This window comes from Polyergus mexicanus, unplaced genomic scaffold (assembly GCF_030449975.1).
Source record: "Polyergus mexicanus isolate NDT 795.1 unplaced genomic scaffold, iyPolMexi1.0 SCAF_5, whole genome shotgun sequence".
Lineage (NCBI taxonomy): Eukaryota > Metazoa > Arthropoda > Insecta > Hymenoptera > Formicidae > Polyergus > Polyergus mexicanus.
Window position 1 is genome coordinate 2,132,777 of NW_027223325.1, and position 22,156 is coordinate 2,154,932.

Here is a 22,156-nt window from a genome sequence, read left to right on the forward strand (position 1 = left end):
AAGCAGTGGTATCAACGCAGAGTACTTCCATTGGACAATTTTATTTCCAATAGAATATTTTGGCATATTTAATCGTATATTTATTAGCAACCACGAGTTGCTGCAAATTCGTTACAAACTATTGATCATGCGACAATGTTACAATCATATCGGAAACAATCCGTTAAAATCTATTTTGATCGTGTTCGATGACTGTTACGCCAAATGTGTGCATGCGCATACAGATAAATCTACTCAGTCACGATTTTTTCGTGAAATATTGAATAATCTTGTTACCATTTGAAATAGGAAATAATTCACTTGGAAAAAGATTCGTAAATTTGTTTTTGAAACGAACGTAGACGTTCAGCATTAATAAGAGCAATATCATATTTTAAATTTAACGTAAAAATGTTTAAAAAAATAAAAAATTACAAAAAATGTAAAAATACAAAAAAAGAATATATATTTGAAATATGATAAATTATATAGAAAATATTTACAACGTTAAGCAATTCTACAACAAAGAAATGTTTTTAATCATGTTTTATAAATAAGAGAGTAAAAAGTCTATATATAATATGTTATATATCATATACATATATTATCATCAATCATATATATATATCGTAAAAGATAATCAAGATCAAGCTTAGAAAAATTATTAAAATATTTTAAAAATAACAAAATATAGCCATGTTAAAATTGCGTTAATTCGCTACAGAAGATATTATATGGAACAAGGAGAAAAAATTTAACCAATTTAACTTTTCAAAAATAAATTTAATATCCTTTTAAAATTAAATTTTCCTATTTTAATTTTATATCGTTTTAGCTTGATGATGGCGCGTACAAAAGGGATTTAAGTCAGGTTAGCATTTATGAAGGCAGCGCTGCAGTGTAATGAATATTAAATGAATGCCTCATCGAAACTAACGCGGCATCGTATGTCGAGGGCATTGGCTCGTTGTTTACTACAATAACAATAAAAATCCACGATATTAAATTCGTCGACTAAACGCAACGTACCCTCTGTATTGTGCCAATATTACTTTTACGATGGCAAGTGAAAAAAATATTCGATATTCGGCACTTCCATTATTTGCGTACGTCAAAACATCGATATGTTAAATCGATATTCAACTTGAAAAATGAAACAACAATCCAATTAGGGAATAACAAGCGTTCTTTATCCCAACAGACTGTAAATCTGATATTTGAGAATTTTGAAAGTTTATTCATCTCATAATTCTGTACGTATTACATTACCAGTATATAGTTTTATATATAATTTATGGTCAAGCTAATCTCTCTTCTTGAGAGAGCATAGATAATGTATTAAAAACTTCAATTCAATTAATCAAGTAATTCCTCGGAGAAATACATAATTATATAAATACGAATATACGCGCAGAATAGCAGTATTAATATTGCAAGTGCATTTATATATCTCTTTGTAGCCCCCTCAAACATAATTTCCCATTAATAATTACACGCCACTATAACAGCTCTCCTTTATTCCTTTTCTCTTTCTCTCTCTAATATATCGATGGCATGGCCGATCAAACGCGCATCCAATCTCATTACAGCGTCACAAGCGAATTACAAAGTCTGTCAAAAGGGGAAATTTATAGCGACATTCGAATCACGGAAAAAAGCGCCATACGGCAAATTGAATTACCTATATTGCTTCATATATCTTTTCTGGAGGATTGCTCAAAAAAATTTTGAACAAAAAAATTGTACTTTGCAAATCTTGCGAGGTATGAAAATCTCACAGCGAACGCCAGACTTGTTGTGAATATTCAAAGATATTATGATATATTTTTGCAACTTATTATACAATATATTAGATTTTTTTCATACTATTGCAAAATCTATCATGCAGAAGATTGAACAAAAGGCTTTCCAATTTTTCCAATACATATTGTATATGTCATATCAATAAATATATAGGATATATATGCACATATAAAAGATATAAGCGGAAAAAAAATGATCTTATACAAGATGTATTTTTATGAATAATTACATAGTCTTAATTTTAATGATTTACATACACATATGTACCTTCCGTGAACAGATATAGCGATAATATTTGTCCCTCCTGAAACAATAAAAATATTCAATTATTAATTAATGAATATTGTTACGGTCCCTCTCTCTCTCTCTCTCTCTCTCTCTCTCTCTCTCAATAATAAATGTACTCATTACGGAGTTTGAATAATTCATCTAAATATTTATTATTACAAACTGCTTAACAATAATATATTTTTAATGCAGCCAGAAGAATCAAAACGCTTCTGCGATATAAATAAGCGGCTATAGACAAAAATTAATGCATTATCATTCAACGCCGATAATTGGCCGTCTATTGAGGCCGTAAATTTAATTACGCGGTCAAGCTATGATGCGTTGCAACGAAGCGTAAAAGTGAGGAACATACTCTCGGCACAGGTCCCGCAGTTTTTCAGTGCATCCTGTATGACAGGCGACGTAGCTTCATGTCGGAATTTATGTGGAGAACATGCATCCGCCTGAATTCATCGTATAAGGGCTTACTCGTGCGATATGTCACACCAACACGACCACTGCGCGGACATGTGTGCGCGCATCGGTTTTGCATTTTTCAAGCCGATAATTTATCAATCTTGTCCACCCCGATTCCATCCCAAATCCCATTCTCTAGCTGGCACGGCGGCAGAACGGTAAGGGTGAAGAGGAAGGGCCGATCGGTCTCTACGACCGGTCGTTTCTGGCAGGAAAATAATGAGCCTCTTTAAAGACCGGAAGTTTTCATTCAGGCAAGGTTGGAAAATCGATTTTCGCACTTTGTCGAACGCGTTATTTGCACCGTCATGCGTCAAGAGGCAGCCGTGCACGAATTTTATTCTATGCATTAAATGTCAGTACATTGTTATTGAAATATTGCGAGAATAACATAATACTAACGCAACAGCACACGAAAATTTTGTAAGATTTGTTATTTTTATGAACTATTTGTTAACTTTTTTAATTGACTTAGCACTTTTCGTTTTAATTATAAACGATTTAAAAAACTAATTTAATTTAATTAAATGTTTCAAGTCTTTGTTTCTTATTATATGTAAATATGAATTAAATAGCATTGATAAATTTTGTATCTTCCATCTATATATGAAACGTTATTACACCTAATTTTTTATACAGTCACGCTGATTATAAATCATGCAAAACAAATACATACATATAAATAATATTTTACGGTATTCTATCTACGGTATTATAGAATAATTCAATAAAATGCCTGCTGGAAAAGCCATTACGAAAGGGAAAGTATGTTCTTATAGTTAATACTGTGGTTTCTTTCAGCTTATTCAGCACAATAAGACAGCGATAAAAATGAAAGTTGATCGATAAGAAATAACTGTCTGAATGATTCCTCCCATTAAAAAAAAAGTACGACAAATTTTTTAAATGTGAGATTTTCTATTCTGACTCGAATTTACATTTTCAATAACAAAATAAAATAATACTATTAATGGCTAATTACTATAAATAAATCATTAATTTTTAGACTCGATATATCAAGAGATAAGACGATAAGCAAAAGAAATATAGACACGATTTAAAAATACGATATTAAAAATAAAATATTAGATTCAGAATATCTTCTACCTGTTTCATTTAGCATAATTTATTTATTCTTACGACAAAGAGATGGGTCATCGCTCATCGTTAATTTTATAACCTTTCCATCGTGAAAAGCTGAGTGAGCTTTCACGAATCATTATTTAATTTCGCTTTTGGCTTATTCAGCACAAGAGAAGTGAAAGAGGAAGCGAATGTCCTTTTTAAGTGATAAGAAAAAAAAAGACATCGATTTTGTAGAAAGCTAATTCAAATGTACATTTACATATAATTTTTAAAACACGTTCGTAATAAATTAACAAGAGTTTCATTTAAAAAATTCAGTTTTAAAAATATATATCTAGAAAAGTGAGAAGCACGATCTAATTCGTCTCCATAAAATTGTTAAAGTATTATATTAATATTACTAAAATGCATCAATCTATTTAAATATTCGGAACTTTTGTTTTACTTGTAAATAGATATTCATTTTTAATTTTTATATAAATGTGAAAATTTTTTCAAGAAAAAGAAAATAATATACTTTCTGTATTTAAAACATTAATTTCGAATATACATATATATTCTTACTTATTTTGCTTAGTTATTAATAAATTAATCTGTTTTATATAACCAATTTCGCTTATATGCGTCTTTTAATCGTATAGAATATATATAATACGAGTATCGATAACTTATACACCGAGCGCATCATGTTCTGAATTCAATAAGGAAAATTCGCCCCGCTCGTGGAATCGAAAATTATATACGTTCTCATATATGTCTCGAGAGTTTTCCCTGGGTATTCTCAATTGCTTTCACGAAACTTTAAAGAGGTATGCAAGTTTGAACCGTTTTTCACAGTTAAGAGATCGCGGCTGTGTATGTCAGACTTTCAAGTAGTATAGAAGCGAATATAACCGGACGCATACAAAGCAGTGGTGTAAACACATACATTCAGCCAACACTGCACTCCCTCAATAAACAGCTGACCGCAAGATAAGATTTAATATTATTATTAGAACAATTTTATCGTTGCATAAAAGTTCTCTAAAAATTTTATTTTCGAGCAAATAGTACATATTTTAAGAAAATCGATTGTGCATAGGTAATATATATATAATAAATAATGTGAAAATATCTCGGAAAAATTCTCGCGTTAAAACGTGAGAATTTTATCATAATAACGAGAATTCAAACTATAAATTGATGGAAACAAAATAATGAAATACGATGGACGTCAAATGAAACCAATTTGATCTGTTATAATGACGAATCGAACTCTCACATATCAACTTTCAATGTATGCGCGCAGGTTCCATAGAAGAAACTTCTATCATTAAATTATTGCAGCGTATTTCGTTCAGAAATTAAACTTTCAATGGACTCCGATCAGCGAGCGCATGCGAGAAATTCTCTCTGACGCCAGCGAAGCGAGTGAATTTTACTAATAAAGACGTAATCGTTATACGGCGTCGCTAATGAATCGCTCAGTATGAAATTACCATGTCCGTTGAGGCGCAGAACTCATCGAGAACTTTTTCAACTTAATTCAAAGAAAGAGGTGCGATAAGAAATTTTATTCAGAAACTGATGAGGTATTTTGTGCAGATTTTTCTCTTGATGTACTCGACTCGATCGCGGAACGAAGAAAAATGCCCATAGAAGGAACGAACTCCGATAATTTATTCCGATGAAAAAAGCAATTAGCAAAACGCAATTAGCGCATTGTTTACATTCATTTAACTTTCTGTTCTTGTTATATATGATATACTATCTTTAACATTGACGTCATGCAGATACAATTTATATACAATTATATACAATTGACGTCATGCAGATACAATGATACACAATTTATTATATCATCGTGTATAAATTGATAATTATATATTCACAACAAATATAGCAGAGACAAATAGACAATTTAATATTTATTATTATTGTTTTCAAGCTTGATTATTGAAAATATAATGAGAGAGAGAAGAGGATAATCGTAAATATGAACAAACAAGAAACAGATTTACATCGATACAGTATTCTGTAAAAGAGAATAAAAATGTAGCATATTAAAAAGATGAGGAATTATTTATGATTTAAGGACGATAAAACAAAACGACGGCAGCCAAATGCGATTCGAAAAATGAGGTCAGAAAAGTTGTAATAGGGAAGGAAGACAAATTACAGCTCAGAAAGTTGCAGGAGTTCTAAAATTTCGCAGAAATAGATGCATGACCAATGTCTAGCAATGTTACTGGAAGCGGGATCGTTGTATTGCGCCAAGGACCAAGACAAGTTGTATGAGACAGAAGTTACTACACCCAGGAGGAGTAGGGCACATTAGGATCAAAATCACAAATCCTCGCGCACGTGACTTGGTTGCGAAACTTTCGATCATTCCGGGCGCCAGAACTTGCGGCCAATAAAAATATATCATTCGTTATTGTACTTCATCGACATCTCGGCAAAAAAAAAAAGAGAGAAACGCATACACAGGGCGATGAGAAATGCTTTTAACGTGACCGGACGCGAAACAATTGCCATTTCGCAATCACGTAATTGTTGCCATATACAATACATTCTATTCATATCCCGCGTACATTTTCACGTTTCCTATCTTTCCTTCTATTCCGGGCAAACCAAGTTATTTCAACTGTCACTAGTAGTCTCAATCCTAACTTCTTCGCACTTCCATCAGACGGCCTTTTATACGATGTAAATCGCTTTTTTGTCCGTTAGAGAAGGCAGAGGGAAAATCGCCCGTGATCTTTTGAAAGAACTCTCGCGTCGACTGAAGGTTAAAATGAAGATACACAATGAAGACCGGACCTTTGTTGCAACAAAGATAATAATATTTGTCCAAGCATAATTCGTGAAATATATTCAGAACTTTATTTAAAAGACGAAGATATCGCGACGTCACAGGATTTTCTTTGAAGGCATCGCAAACCACTAGAAAATTTAACGCGCAACAAAACTGTATAACGCGATATTATTATCATACTAAGAGTTTTCCGATATTACAATAAAAGTCTCTCTCTCTCTCTCTCTCTCTCTCTCTTTCTCTGTGTATTTAAACACATATCCAAGACCAACATTATCAAAGTAAAACTTGTATTTTATAATATCTTTATCGTATATCCAGAATATATAAAAATTGCATTGTCGTCAATAATTAAATTGCTAGTCTAATATATATTTAATATATATATTTATATATATCACTTAAGAAAGAGAAAAAGAAATTAAAGATTTTTTCATTTGACCATACAGTATTCCCTTTTTATAAAATCAAATATAACAAAAATACTTTGCCAAAGGGCATTCTATAAACACGTAAAGCTACATGTATTAAGTTTTGTTTATATTTTTCTTAAGATAGAAACATTCTTCTCACAATGTCATATCGGTAGAGTGAATTTTTGTATAAGAATAAAAAGGTAATCAGAAAGAAAGAGAGAGAGAGAGAGAGAGGGGAGGGGGGAGGGATGATCTTCGTGTAAGCTGTAAACTGACAAATTGCTGATCATTATTCTTTGAGCCGCTATTCTAACCTGGCGCGGCATTATCATTTTTCTATTCCGTCAACCTTTCTTGCTGTCCCCTAAACGATATTCTCCAGGCGTTCATATCGATGTGAACATTTGTCATTTGCGCGTCACGCCCGACAAATTATCACTGTCAACCTGCACTTTAATCAGAGAATCGCGCGCTGTCCATTACGGTATGTTATTCTAGATTATTTTCCTCGTACTAACACAGAAACTGAAAATAAAAAAAAAATGGATAACCAGAATATTATCTAAACAATACTTGTTCGATTGATCCGAGATAGATACTCTTGCAATAGCGATACCAATTCAATTTATGTCGAAGAAGAGACGTAGTTTCAAACACAAACGAAAGAATTTTTTCGACATCGATTCAAGCGAACGTAAACAGTTAGTAAAAATGAAATGATCTGGAAAGCAATTATTTTAAACGAAAATATATCTTAATAAAATTCATCCCACTTTAAATAAATGGATAAACCGGATGGGAGGATAAATCCTGACTTACATATAAGTATTTAAAAATATTTTAGGATTTAATTATAAAGTCACTATAAATAATGGAATTTATTTGATCAAAAGAGAAAGCAAAAGTAATGAGACGCAAAGTAAAAAGATAATTATGACAGAGGAGAAACTAGCGCGTGGTCATGCATCAACGAGAAAATTGAATATCCCATCGAAGCACACAGCGGACACAAATTTATGGGGCGTTCCGCTTTTAGAAACGACAACTAGACACCAACACACACGCAGCCGTTAATCGATCGCTATGATTGCACGAGTAAAAAAGAGCTATCAAGCGGCCATTATTCGCGTTTTCTATTACCAAAGATGGTTTCACTTTTAGCTGCCATCATTTTGCCCTTTTATCTTGACGCGAAAATAAAATTCTCTTTCTCTCTCTCTCTCTTCTTTCTAATATTCTAGCATATCTCAAATTATCTGCAATTAACTATAATTGTATATTATTATTATATGTCAATCAAAATGAATATATAAGAATAGAAATATACACGGCAGCATATGTTTAAACTGTCAAAATGAAAATCGTCCGAAGCCGTACGAACTAATGTCAATGCAAATTGTACATCAAGACTAAAAACAATGTGTAAAAAGTATAGCACAACACTTGTTACGCGCTAAGCTCGAAAAATAAAGTCAATAATCCTTCTGGTATTAGACTTCCCGAGTCTCGTCGGCAGAAATTAGGGATGAAAAGCTACTGGTGTGGGTAACACCTGGTCTTGACGTCTCATCAATGTGTACGGCAAGGGGATAGAAAAGAGGAAAGGGACGAGAGGAAGCTTAACCGTTAGATCTTCTCCAGTTCTGTTAGCAACCGAAGCGATACCAAAAGGGTGGAGAGAGAAAGAGAGAGATCAACCAACGCCTAGATCAGAACATGCAGGGATCCCGAGTACGTACATGGCACTGCAGACAGCGATTTTCTACCCTCCCTTACGACTGAGAGTCGTGTAATTTATACGAGAACGATTTCACATCTAGCAGCACGGGTAATCGCGCGATGATTGCTGCTTGTAATTGATTAGCGATTACCCATGTCACTTAATCCCTCCATCTTCCCGTGAAAGCGATGGCCTGATTGTTGGTAACATTATCGATATCTCTCGGGCGATGCATCAATCAAAATCGAAATAAGAGCGCGGATGGACGATCAAAATAATGCTTTATTGATAAATCATCCTCCTCTCTTTCGCAAACATTGATTACCTCATCAGTAATGTGCTTATTTTGACATTACATTTATAATAGTATTGTTATCAAATTTTACGCTTCTACGTTATAAATTATAATGCATATTTAAATCATTGTTGTTCAATAAATAATCTGTAAATGCTGCAACAATCTTGCGAACGTAATTTATACGTTACAAATAAAAATTATCTAAGCATCATTTAAAATTCAAGACAATATATTTACACTATGTAATAAAATCAATTTTTTATATAAACAAATTATTTCTCAATGCCTTTCTAGTTTCTTCTAAAACGTAACATGCGCGTTCAAAAGCAAATCTCCCGTGATTTTCGCAAACGGCTTTAAAAACTGTTTCATAAATACGTTACACCGGCTTGTTTCTCTTGCAACATTCGCCGTGCGCATTTGGATGAAATACATCATACTTTCCATGATGGATGTGCATATATATGCCCGTAGTTATGCCGGTTAGCGGCGTTTCCTGCGAAGCAATCTTCGCAGCCTGATTTTATATCGCGAAAAGTGCTCCAATACAGTTTCATGCAATCCCCGATACGTTCGACATTTTGAATCTGTAGATGAACGCGCTGGCGCGATCGCAGCAACGTGTTACCGCGGAACAATGAAGGCGATTTACGGCGCTATCGCCACAAGGTGCTGCAACACGATGGAAGTATTGATATGGGGAACAGAAGGGTGTGAGCTGGCTCAGACATATGCAATTTCGAAGCCGAGGTGACGAGACTTCCAACCTTATTCCTTTATGCTGAAGGATTATCACCACATAGCAAAATTTGTGGAAAATATTGTCGAGATCTTAAAATGATAATAGCGTTTCACTCTGCGAATTAATAATATTCTCTTTCATGTATTATTAACCGATTTTAATGACCGATTTTAAAAACTTTTAAAGCTTGTAATTATGATGAGAATTTTAATCACGGATATCAGTGCGAAAGGAGATCGAACAAAAAGGAATCACGAACAAAATATTTCATATATCAGCATTAATAATTATATTTTTTTTTAATTAAAAATTATAAAAAAAAAATTAATTATCCGTAGCAGAATAAAGGAAAGGAATAAAGAAAGCACATATCTTCATATAAAAATGAAAAGTAATGAGTGAGCTAACACATTTGGTGTGCGGCGGTATTCCCTTAGAAGAAGTTCCCGGCATTATCCCACTCATAATTTCGTAGGCAGCTTACACAAGCTTAACTCACCCCCGATCTCACCTCTGTCCACCCACCAGCCGCTACCAGCCACGGTTTCTCTAGCATTTCCGAGTTTGTGAGCTCGCACCAAGCTGCCCCTCATAAACTTAACATAAGGGTTAAGTCTTATAGTGCCCTCAGCTTTGTTCCTTTCCTTCCTTTTGTAGCCCATCCAACCCCTTGCTCCCTACATCAAAGGGTAAACTTTCTGCTTGTTATCTAAAACTGCTCAGGGAACTCCATGTGTAATTACCTCTTTGAATATTTTCTTTTTAAAGTCTGTCTGATTACGCTGCCCCGCATCGTTCGCTTGGCTCGCTACGCGAAATTATCTTTTCGATAAAATAACTAATTAAATCAACGCGATATTAATTGTAATTAAGTTTATCAATTTGCCATTTAAATTATTATCTTTAGCTAGGGTCAACGCGAATTCCTTGACGCGTCTGTGCGTCTATATATATAATCTTTTAAAGAATAATCTCCCATTTATATTCCACCGGTAAATCCATTAATAAATCGTATTAAAATCGAGAGAATTGTTATGTACAAAATTATTACGTGGTTATTAGAACAGAACCACGTATGGAAATGGAAAGTTGCAATTATCCACATTTAATAATCGTTAAAAGTAACGACCACCGTAAATTCGTTTTGCAATCTGAGAACAAAGAAGCGACCGGATGGGCGCAAAGCTCGCACGCTTCTAAACCGAAAGTCGCGACGTACAAGCCACTCAACGAAATTGCCACGTGGCCGAGTTCCTCAACAGGGCACGAAGAAACATGAAAATCCTCGAAAGGACTGCGTCATACCATGAGCAGACTTTGATGCACGAGCGCGGACCACCAAAAGAACAAGGGAAGAGGTCAGAAGCGAAACATTATTTCTCCGCTGTCACAACAAAGTAGGATTTACCGTAAGAGTATATATATTATTGCGTACTATATACACACATACATTACAAACATAGTTGTATCTCTGCTAAACGAAATTTTAGATCCATTTATGTTCCTTGACATAGCTGGGATGACATTTTTTAAAATTAAATTTTTTTCTAATAATTATAACTTTCATAGAACGCACACGATTTTAAGTTTTAAAATCATTATAGTCGTGTATTAGATAAAATTTTATTAAACGAAACTATCGATTATGTTATATATGCGCGAAAAAATATATCTTGAAATTCTTATAAGAAAACAGCGTCCAAAGTATACTCAAGTATATATGAACACAAACAGATTTGTTACTGATCGTCAAATACGATTTATACAAAACAGAGAGTTGTCAAACAAAGATTTCGTTAACACGAATTCTCGTCCGGGCAATCGTTATTTCAACAAATTACTCATCGTCGCAGAAATAAAACGTTACCTGGCCGAATCGACACAACTTCGCTAATAAGTTAACTGGCAATCGCTCAAGCGCTTCGCGCCGGTGAAGTTCTAATTGGATCACTTGTACCTGTCATCGTCGTGAGGGAGGTCGGCGCCGTGCATGCCACACGATGATCCACCGTTGCGTTGCCGACGGCGTGATCGGCAACGACATTTTGAGTGAATTTTCCGACTGAAGATGCGCGTCATGCTCGCAGCTGCCTGTTGTTTTCCCAGAGAGAAATGCCACATATATCTCCGCCCGCCCCGCAGACATCCTTCCCCGCTACGCGCATTCACGTTGATATAACGCACGCCATGCGTTCCCCGATGTAGAAAGGCAGCCGGAGAGACGAGAGAGGGCTTGGTGAATGTAGAGAGAAGGATGGGAGGGAGATAGGAAACGTAGGGGTGAATCTCGCAAAATTGCAATTCCAGACGAAATGGAGTTCTGGTATTTTATCCAACGTGTACTCCTCGCGAATTCAAACGGGATACGCACACGTGATATGCGCGGTCGTCCGTCTGTCATTTGCGCAAAAGACCCGTATATGTATCCATATATCCGGGAAAGATTGTAAATAACAGCAGTAACATGACGGAGACAGGTCGCCGTCTGAATGAGTCATATAAACGGTCTCGTCTTTACATCACGAAAAAAGTCCCAAGCGTCTGCCCAAAAAAAAAAATTGACAGTTAATATTTTATTCAATGCAAGCCGGCAGGTCTCTCGTGCAAAAGCATGAACTCGAGGTGCTCGACATTATATATGTTTTATGCTTAAATATTAAAAGCTCCGCATAGTGGTGAAAGTGTATAAACATGTGTATGTTTAGTAAAATGATATTTCTATTTATCCAGTAGAAAACTCTCTTATACTTACGAGTATTTCAGAAAAAGAACGCGTGAGAATCTCTTTTAGATTATAAAATCATTTTTAAAAGGTTTGGCGTAGTACATCATAAATATGTATACCAAGTCTTTTTATAGATTTATATTTTAATAACCAACTTTAATATTTATACCGCTCGTTTATATGCATACAAACGGGTGCGATATTTTTACCCGCATTAAATTTGCGTTTACCACACATGGAAGTTGTACATATAATCTACAGGTAGATCACATACCTTCAAACATATCTGTATCCTCCTCGTTTGAACCCTCGAGGCCATAGTCGAGATCGTAATTGCTCGAGGAGGGATTCACTATACCCTCTCATAGTAAGGGGTTCTATTCCGCGCAATGGGCTAAACGTAACCATGATTTACGACTCTGTGGTCGATAAGGACCGCTATGAATGCGAGAACATTGGCGGTATAATGTTTTCCAGGTTGACGATACTCCCCAGTACGGAAAAACATTTATCGCCCTTGTGTGTACAAGGTGTCCTGCCAGAGATAATTCACAGGTGGCAAAATGTTCTTGGAGAAATTTCATGAAAATTGAAATTCGAGAGAGTGTTTCAAGGACAATAAATTTCTAATATGGCCATATATAAATCACGTAAACAAATTAAGTCATAATCATAATTATTAATTTATTATTATAGTCAAATTTCCAATATAATTCAAGCGCAATTTAGAAGTTTATCGAGAAAATATCGATTCTGATATTTTTAAAAAGAGAGAGAGAAAGAGAGAGAAATTATTCTATTAATATATGATGTGAAAACACCCTATATACTTACATATATACATATGTATTATATATATATATATATATATATATATATATATATATATATATACATATATATTTTAATGCCGGATTTTTCTGTTGCACGTATTCAAGCTCTCTCTACTCTCTCCCTTCTCTTGCATATTGCGAATTCTTCTCCCTTCTCTTGTTATACGCTTTATTTCACGGCGATAGAGGCCGCAAACGCTTCGCTCCATAAGTGGCAATTTGCATAAACGGAAACCCAAAATGTACTCCCGCTCGCTCTCGTGCTCTATGAGATTTGTCATCTCCAATAGCTCGCGCCGATTTTCCAACGACGCGATAATGCTACATTACTATGACGCGGCCGGAATTCGGAGAGGGGTGGAAATTCCGGAATGTATGCTTCGTACCCCGCTACACATACCCAGGAGAATACACTCCAATGCGTATGTAAAAATGAGAATTTAATGCATTTTGGATACATGGCGTTCGATTAATGATTGTTTATAGAAAGACTTTCATTTGAAAAAGGATTAAAACATTTAGAGCGATCGACGAATTCCATGAATATTTATTTTACCTTATAAGAAAAGAGAAAATAAAATAGTTGAGATAAACAAAGATAGAAACTTCTTTTTTACCCATATTCTAATATTTTATCTTTTAACTTTACGAGCATGATCGCCTCGATTCGTATAATTATTGTACGAAAAATCATTAATTAAAGTAGCTACGAATATATATATATCTATTCGATTGTAAATAAATAAAGTGGTGCTTTGACGGATAACCCGTGGAATCTGATAGAAGCAGAAAGTAATAAGGTGCGAAGACAGCATATATTTAGGCTGTTGGCGAATGCCACATGCGTGAGTTCCCTTCTATCCTCTCCTTCTCCATATCCTTCATTACTTCTTGTGCAACTACTATAACATACTTCGGCACTTTAGCATTCTAAACTGCGGAAACTAAAGCAAATTCCGCGCTTGAACATAGCAGGTGCTTCCGTCTTTTAGACTTTAGACGATTAAATAACTATAACAACCAGAGTTCACCATAATGATTTAGAGTATGTTGCACAGTAATTTCGTCCAAGTTTCATACGAGAGTAATAATTCTTCAAGAAACTAGATTCTTTCAAGTTGTATGCACTGTCAGCGACTACGTCACGTCGCCATAAAATTTTTAATCAACATTTGCAATATATAATTACGTTATTTCGTTCCGACGTTTCTCACTTTTTGAAAACGTCCAAAAATGCAAGACAGATTATGAAGAATGGATCTCTCGGATACAATGGCTCCTCGAATAAAGGAAATAATATCGGAACGAGTTATCTCGGAAGTGGCCCGGAGAGCGCGTTTAAAGGATTGGGTCTCAGAGCAATAATTGAATCTCTCCCGCTCTTTCCCGTATCTGGCAGGATATCACGAGATCAGGCGGACGATGAGATAAGAATCGCTATGTCAGTAGGAAAGGAGAATGAAGGGGGTTCGCAGCGACGTATCTGCCAACGGGCGCCGCCCTTCGCTCAAATACGACCGCGCACGACCAGTTAAGAATATTTTATCGAGGAATATTCGCGAGCGTACGGAGAGAGAAACCGGTAAGACATCGTGCTCTTCTGCAGGAATTCTCCTGACATAGCGGAATTCGCGAGGCGAATCGCTCGTGTCGGCTGCGTGAGCATTTTTCTTTCTTATCTGTCGGCCTCTCTTCGTCACACCTTCGCGTGTCAAGTAAAATAAAAGAATTCGTAATAATCCATGAGAGATTATGCAGAGAGAGAGATAGAGCCTCTAAAAGTATCGCAGTAAAACATCGACATTTCTCATCATTATGTAAGAAATTAATTCATTAATTAACTTGTATTTTCAATAATACTCCCACTTATAAATAACATGGTACTAAGTCTTCTAATTTTGTTTTATACAATAGAATACTCGAATATTTCAAAAGCCATTGAAATGCGAAAATAGGTCAAACAGAGCAATCCTAAGAGCGCATTCATTAGTGGCCAATTATTTTCATACAGTTCATTGGAAAATGGTGTGTTACTAATAATTCGATTAAAAGAGTATTTCTATTAGATGATCGTGTGCCCTCAACTTATACTCTGTATACATATACGTAAGCTTTTCAAAATATTATAATCAATTTCTTGATTATGTTCTTGAGACTCTTTGATTATATTTCTCTCAGAAGCTGTTTTTAGATCTACCTTGTCTCTGATATATTTTAAAATTTCGAAACTTTAAATTAAGGACAAACATGATAAACAATGTAATATATATAAAGTATAAATCAAAATCGATTTTTATATCTATAAAATGTCTAACAATTAAAAAAAAAATAATAAAACTTGGACAAGCGAATATCAATGTTTCACATTACTGGCAAACAACTGCTAGTTGCTTCAAAAGTCTTGAGCTTCGATCCTTCGATCTATATTTGGCCATCGATCTTGCTCTAATAGATGAGCAAGGACGGAAAGTCGATTTGTTCGGTCGAATAGCGGCGTGTTTTATTTGTCGCGGCGAGACGTCGTCGGGCCGGGAAATGTAGAGTTATTACATCCCGACGAAGGAAGAGGACCGCTTTCAGGCCAGGTGACGAAGGCTGGACGAAAAATGGAAGAGACGACTGACGAATGCGATTCGTCGCTGGAAGCGACGTACACGTTTTCGAAAAAGTTATATCGCTAACTATACCATATATAATTGCTCTAGAGAGATTATCGTCCTGTCTCTTGTAATGCAATGTACTATATTAGAATTGATGTTTTCTATCTTCGATCTCTCCTATTGTATATGTAAATTACAAAGCCTATGGATAAATGTGATAAAGCATAAAGAATCGTAGAAAAATAAAATATGTCTAACTTTTAGAATCACATATATAATATATATATATATAATGAAAAGTGTGACGTTTGCGAAGCACCAATGCATCCATTGAATTTATTTTACTTTTCAGTGCTGCATTACTTTTCTACTTTTTTCTTCATTTCTATTTTACGAAGTATTGCGGTTTAAGGTAAAGATAGCTCCGTTTCACATTTATCATCTCCTATTTTCGTTTGCTATTTTTCTGTCAGTCATAGTGTGCGAGATATAAATGCTATTATTTGTTCAATTATTTGTTATTTAAGTCTTTTTTCTATCTATATATATTTTAATATTATTTCCAATTATTTAACATTTCTCTTTTTGATATATTTTTATTATCTAATCTTTTATCATTTATATTTTACTACGATATTATATAACTTATTCTTTGGAAAAAAATTTAAGAAATGAAAAGCAATTTTACTATCATATATCCTATGCATTGCATGTCATTATTGAATTACATTGCTGTATATCTCTACGAAAAACAAGTTACACCTATTATTAGTGACATATTAATATTCGGTAAATTAAACCATATACAAAATTACGAAGTCATTCAACGTGCGAATAGCGCGCCACTTTTTTTTTCATTTTTACAAACTCGGTATAAAACCTTGCATGTAGATATATATCAGCACTTTGCGAGACTCTTAAATTCATGAACCCTTAACAGCGTATAAAAAAAAAGTCGAGATAGTTAACACTCCTCTTTACAAAACTTCAGATTTAAACATTAATTTTTAATGAAACTGTCGGGAAGGATTCGCGTGTAAGAAAGAAACACAGATTTTAAAAGCTTTCGTTAAAGTATTTAAATGGCGCGGAGCTGTTATTATTTAATCGTGATTTTACATTAAATAGATTTCCGATAGTCCAGAGGAGAGAACTTAAATCGAATCTTCGAACCGATGGAATGAAAGCACCGATCGATATTTTCAATGTATACGGAAGTGGTATACAGATAAAATCCAAAAGTCGGAAGCAATATTTAGCATTAATTTTGCGCGAATACAAAGACCGACGCTTCCCTGTCGTTTAAATCTTCATAGGAACAGTGACCGGTGATGGTTCATAAAAATTCATTTGCTCGCCATGCACGTGATCACAGAATAAATCACGAAGAAATATCGTGTACCAAGCCCACCACGAAATCCACAGGGTATTATCAAATCAGAGAGTTCTTCCTCGATCTTCCCTTTTTCACTCAGCAGGCTTAAGAGAATTTAAGAGGCGACTGCCTTTCCCGTGTGTGAGTGCGGAGCTATATATTACAACGTGCCGTAATCGAAGGTTGTTTTCCTCCCTCTTTCTTAAATGCTCTATTACGTCACTATCCGCGATACATTTGAACAAATTTATCGCAAGAATTATATTCTCGTTAGATGACAAAACATAATCTAGCACAAACGTATTTAACAATTATCGATTATATAAATTATAAAATATGAGTCGCATTTTAAGTACAAGATGACATATTTTTGCACCACAGATCTAGGAGACAGAAAAATGTGATTTAGATATCATTGCATTTACATTATTTCGTTCGTTATCGAAATATCGAAGAGATAAAATAATTTCAATTTTTTTTCCAACGGCAACACGTGCTCCGATTTGTACTGTATCCCGTATACGCTCCCGTATGGACGTCTTCGACCAGAATCCATGTCCATTTACCCGCAATACCACCCTCGACGAGCATGCATTGTACCCGCTCGTATTCTGTGTTCGTACCCTTTTAGTGAATACGCCATTTTATCCGCGCCCATGTGTGCAGAAGCCCACACGTGAACACCTACACGATCGCGTGTATTTGTTCGCGGATCAAGAAGGGTAGAAAGGGGTGCACGACAGTGCTAACCAGTGTTCAGGGCGGAACGTGGCCATTGGCGGTTGGCGCAGCGGGGTGAGATGAGGGAGTGATTCGGGTCGAAAGGACGTGCCTGCTCGTATACCTCTTTCCTACCTCCGGCTTTATTTTTCTCCGTTTCGCCGCGACACTGTCTTTGTCCTCTGGCGAGTTTCCTCCCGGCAAACTAAAGGGGAAATGCGGAAATGTGCCGCAACCCTTAACTTCATTATTCCGGAATGCTTTAATTTCAGTCGCGTCGCGTCGCGGAAAGGAAGAAGGAAACAAGAGATATCGAGAGTAATACATCCGAAATACGGACAATGTATAGTAATAATTATATAAAAAATATGTATATTGAAATCCCAAGACATAACTGCAATAGAAATTCTAACTGAGAAAATAAAAATAATTAATTTTAACCATATCGCGATTATCTATAAAACGAATGATAATAATGAAACGTATAAATAAAACGATCAAACAAACTCTCTCATTTACGAAAGAGTAAATATATATATCCTTAAAACGACGGTATCTTATAAAATGTATAACGCTTATCCATGGAGCTTGAATTCGATGGAGCTTTTCGCCCGTCCGTAAAACTGTCAGATCGTTCAAATATTTATGTGAACGAAACTCCTTGAGCTGCATCATAAATAAGATTGAATTGCGTCTGCTACTGCTTTTGCATTAAGTGTGTACTCTCATCATAACGATAAATACAATCATAATAAAAACTGTAAAAAGTTTTAGTAATTATAATAATAATATTACGAACTATGAAACAGAGTTCGTTCAATAAAAAAACATTTTCCAAGTAATGATTCTGTCGCTGCAGAAACTAGCTATATAAGACTGTAAGTGGCAAAGACTTGATAGACTAAGCTATAGTTTGCGAGAATAACACGAGTTACCCGCGCTCGGCTAAGAGGCAATATACGTAATAGCGAAGCGATGCATTCTTTATTGACGCTCGTCACGATTATCTTGTTTGCACGTAGAGATTGAGAGAAAATATTGGGCCGTAGATTGCGTACTCTATCCACTTAATGGCAATCGTATAGCTTGCACAATCCCGGTACTGTAACAACTACCTCGTATTGATTTCTTTAAAGTGCACGCTCGCGAGCAATACAAACGTCACCTCCTTCAGTTGTTGCAAAATTGATCTCATAAATTGAATAATTACGTATGGATCGTGATGTGATCACTTGCCATCGCAAACCTCGAGAGTTTACACGATATCTGCGTAACAACGTACGAGGAAATTATATATGGGACCTTCGCCTCTATGATGCATGCCCATTCCCTTTGTGCTCAAAACGAAATGATTATATTATGCTTGGCGCGTATAGTGCATCCTAATCGCGCAAGTAATTTGCATTAACGAACCGAGGAGGTATGTATTACCCAAATATTGTAAATTGAATGTAGCGACGATTGAAGTCTGCATTAATTGTACTCTAAAGTTACGCCGATGGGGAATTAAGGCTGAAATATTCCGGAATATTTGCACGTCTTGTTTTACTGTTTACTCGCTTCACTTTACGATCCCCTTTGCACGTTTCTCATCGCGAGAACGAGCCGTACGCTTCATTGTTATCACCGTTTTCGTTTGCTCTTCGCGTCGTATTTGTTCCATATTAGCGCATTACATTTCATACTTAATCGAGATGCTTGCCGCTAATATATACAGCGATATATAATCGCGTAAAAGAGTATCGATAATGCTAGATAAATAATAAATCTGTTCAATGTTCCCCTGTAAGCTAATTCTATTGTTAGAGAGATTCTGGCAATACAATTGATATGAAATATTTTTACATCAAAGTCCTATCTCGCGAGAATACCGTAAAAAGTATTATCATCAATATCATACCGATTTTCATTCAACTCAATGCAAACATTATATTGTATACAGAAATGCCTTCAGGCATTCGTAACGCATATTATGTGGCGACGATTCAAAAGAAAGTAGCCTTACGTATTTACCGCCGGTATATATTTGAATATACATATATTGTATATATATGCATATAGATGATTTTACCATTGACGCTAGGTAGCCCCCACAAAAGGCATCATGGATCGTGGAAACGTCGTGCATTCCGTTTGGCCGACTTACTGCTCCCAAAGGCTCGTTTCGCACATGAGGTGCATAGCGACCCTTTGGTCTCCAACCGTCTTCTGCTTGATGTATTCCCGAGGGAATCGATTAATACGCGCGATTGCGGATGCAACGAGCCGCTTCCAAGACCACGCATACCGTAATGGTCAAACGACAGTATTTCCATGCCCTTTAAGCCTGAGCGCTTCTATTATTCGTAGACGTGAAATTAAATAGAGGAACGCATTATATGCGATTTGCATTATGCTCGTAATCTGATTATGTTAAATTCCTTTTATAGCGTACAATAATATTGCAATAATTAATTTACGAAGTAATGTATTTTAAAGTTATCAATTTGAAATAATTGTACGTATATCCTTTGATAAATGATATAAATCATTAAAACCATTAATGCGTTCTGCAATGTAATGGGTAACTAGACACTGAGTATACCGTGGATAAACCGCGCATAATTAATTGGGATAATTACAGCCATAGTTACGGAGATACTGATTCATCTCTAATCAAAAGAATAAGTCTCCCTATATTCTACTTTGCGCAACAGTACAAGGCAACCGTGTCCCATGTGCAATAGGAGTTATTACGTTGCTTCTGTCGTGCAATTGCAACTTCGAAGAAGACGTCAGCTCCATAACTCGAACTAATACCTCCTGTGACTTGAGGCGAAATTTGTGAGCAACGAGCTATCGTCGATTACGCGTCGTCATAGCTGCTTATAAAATCTAATCTCGCGATAATTTGCGAATTAAGCGTTTCCCCAATTTATAAAATTGTTTGTAAACAACATGGTTAATATAAATTCCAATTCTTTTTCTAACAAAAATCTAAATATTATTTGCCAAAGAAAAACCAGGAAATTAAATCAAATTATATCAAAACTATAATTTTGAATCTTAATACGAATATAATGACGCATTGAAATACATGCACGCAGTTTTGAATATGTTTTGTTGCTCTAATATCCTATATTATTTTACAAACATCTCCGAGATCTGAATGTGTTAGACCATTGTCTTCGGCGTCTGTGCATGCAACAGGATTCCGGATGGTCAGCATTGCATTGTTTGGGCCAAGTAACGTAATTGCTGATGTCACAATTACATAATAATTTTATAAAAGCCACATTATACGTATAATATCCTTTTATTAAAATTATTATATAAAATTATTATATAAATTAATATCTCTATATGTATATATGTCACTGTAGCAATAAATTATAATATATAAATTAACAAATCTATAAATAAATTTCATTCATTCAGCTTACACAAAAAAAAGAAAAGCGTGAATAGAAAATCATTCAACGATACAAACATTGCTCTAACAGATTTTACAAACCATCGATTAATTATACATTCAATAAAATTTGCCAATGTACAGCAAAAAAGTACAGTCTCTCTAATCAAACGCGGCAGATAATTTCAGTCTGGATACATAAGCCGCGCGTGGGATCTATTGGACGGATCTCGTTCGTATGCAATGACTAATGCAAACACTCCACCGCTTACGGATGACCATCACGTAAACATGCCGAGCGAAGCACAATTGAATTTAAACTATTGTCGACGCAAAAAGGTTCGCTTCGATGCCATTCGCTTCTATCGCGTCAACTTTTACGGACTCTATGAGAATGAGATAAATGCATGCAGTTCCTGCAGAAATTATTATGATTATATTACCTGGCGAAATTTATATCGCTTTGTAATATACGTTGCAATGACGTTGGAGATTTACAAAATCCCATTAATATCACAAAAATTCTTTATACCATTAAAATATACTTTAGTTCATGAAAGCATTGCATAAACTACTCTGCACATACTCTCCAAATATATATTTATTCTCTTTCTTGATTAATCTGATTAAATTGTGTCACTTCCTTGCAAAAATATTCTAGAGAGAATTTGATACGTAACGTTAAATAACTAAATACTGACAGTGGTAAAATAATATACCGGAATTAAAAAGATTATTTAAAAAATCATAAAACATACGTGGCTCTAAGCGGAAAGATCGCGCTTTATTCTGTAATGTTATAAGAAAACTTAATTTGTATTTCCTAGAACAATAAGAAATCCTAAGATATACATGCAACTGAGGAAAACGATTAATCCAAGCAATCGCCAGTATAAACCGTCGGTATAAACCGCCACTTTCAAG

At 35.0% G+C, this 22,156-nt stretch overlaps 1 protein-coding gene across 8 annotated transcripts in view; it reads right to left on the reverse strand.

Moving 5' to 3' along the window:
* The window catches only part of LOC138933517 (TWiK family of potassium channels protein 7), a 237,094-nt gene that overhangs the window by 127,740 nt on the left and 87,198 nt on the right, over positions 1-22,156 (reverse strand). For 6 of the 8 annotated variants that reach the window (XM_070296272.1, XM_070296270.1, XM_070296268.1 and 3 more), the window contains one exon: positions 2,050-2,086. The exons of 1 other annotated variant lie outside the window; for it this stretch is intronic. The gene's annotated coding sequence lies outside the window, so the exon portion shown is untranslated. Of the gene's footprint in view, positions 1-2,039; positions 2,087-22,156 lie in introns of all 8 variants that reach the window. One more of the 8 variants, XM_070296269.1, reaches the window with a different exon arrangement.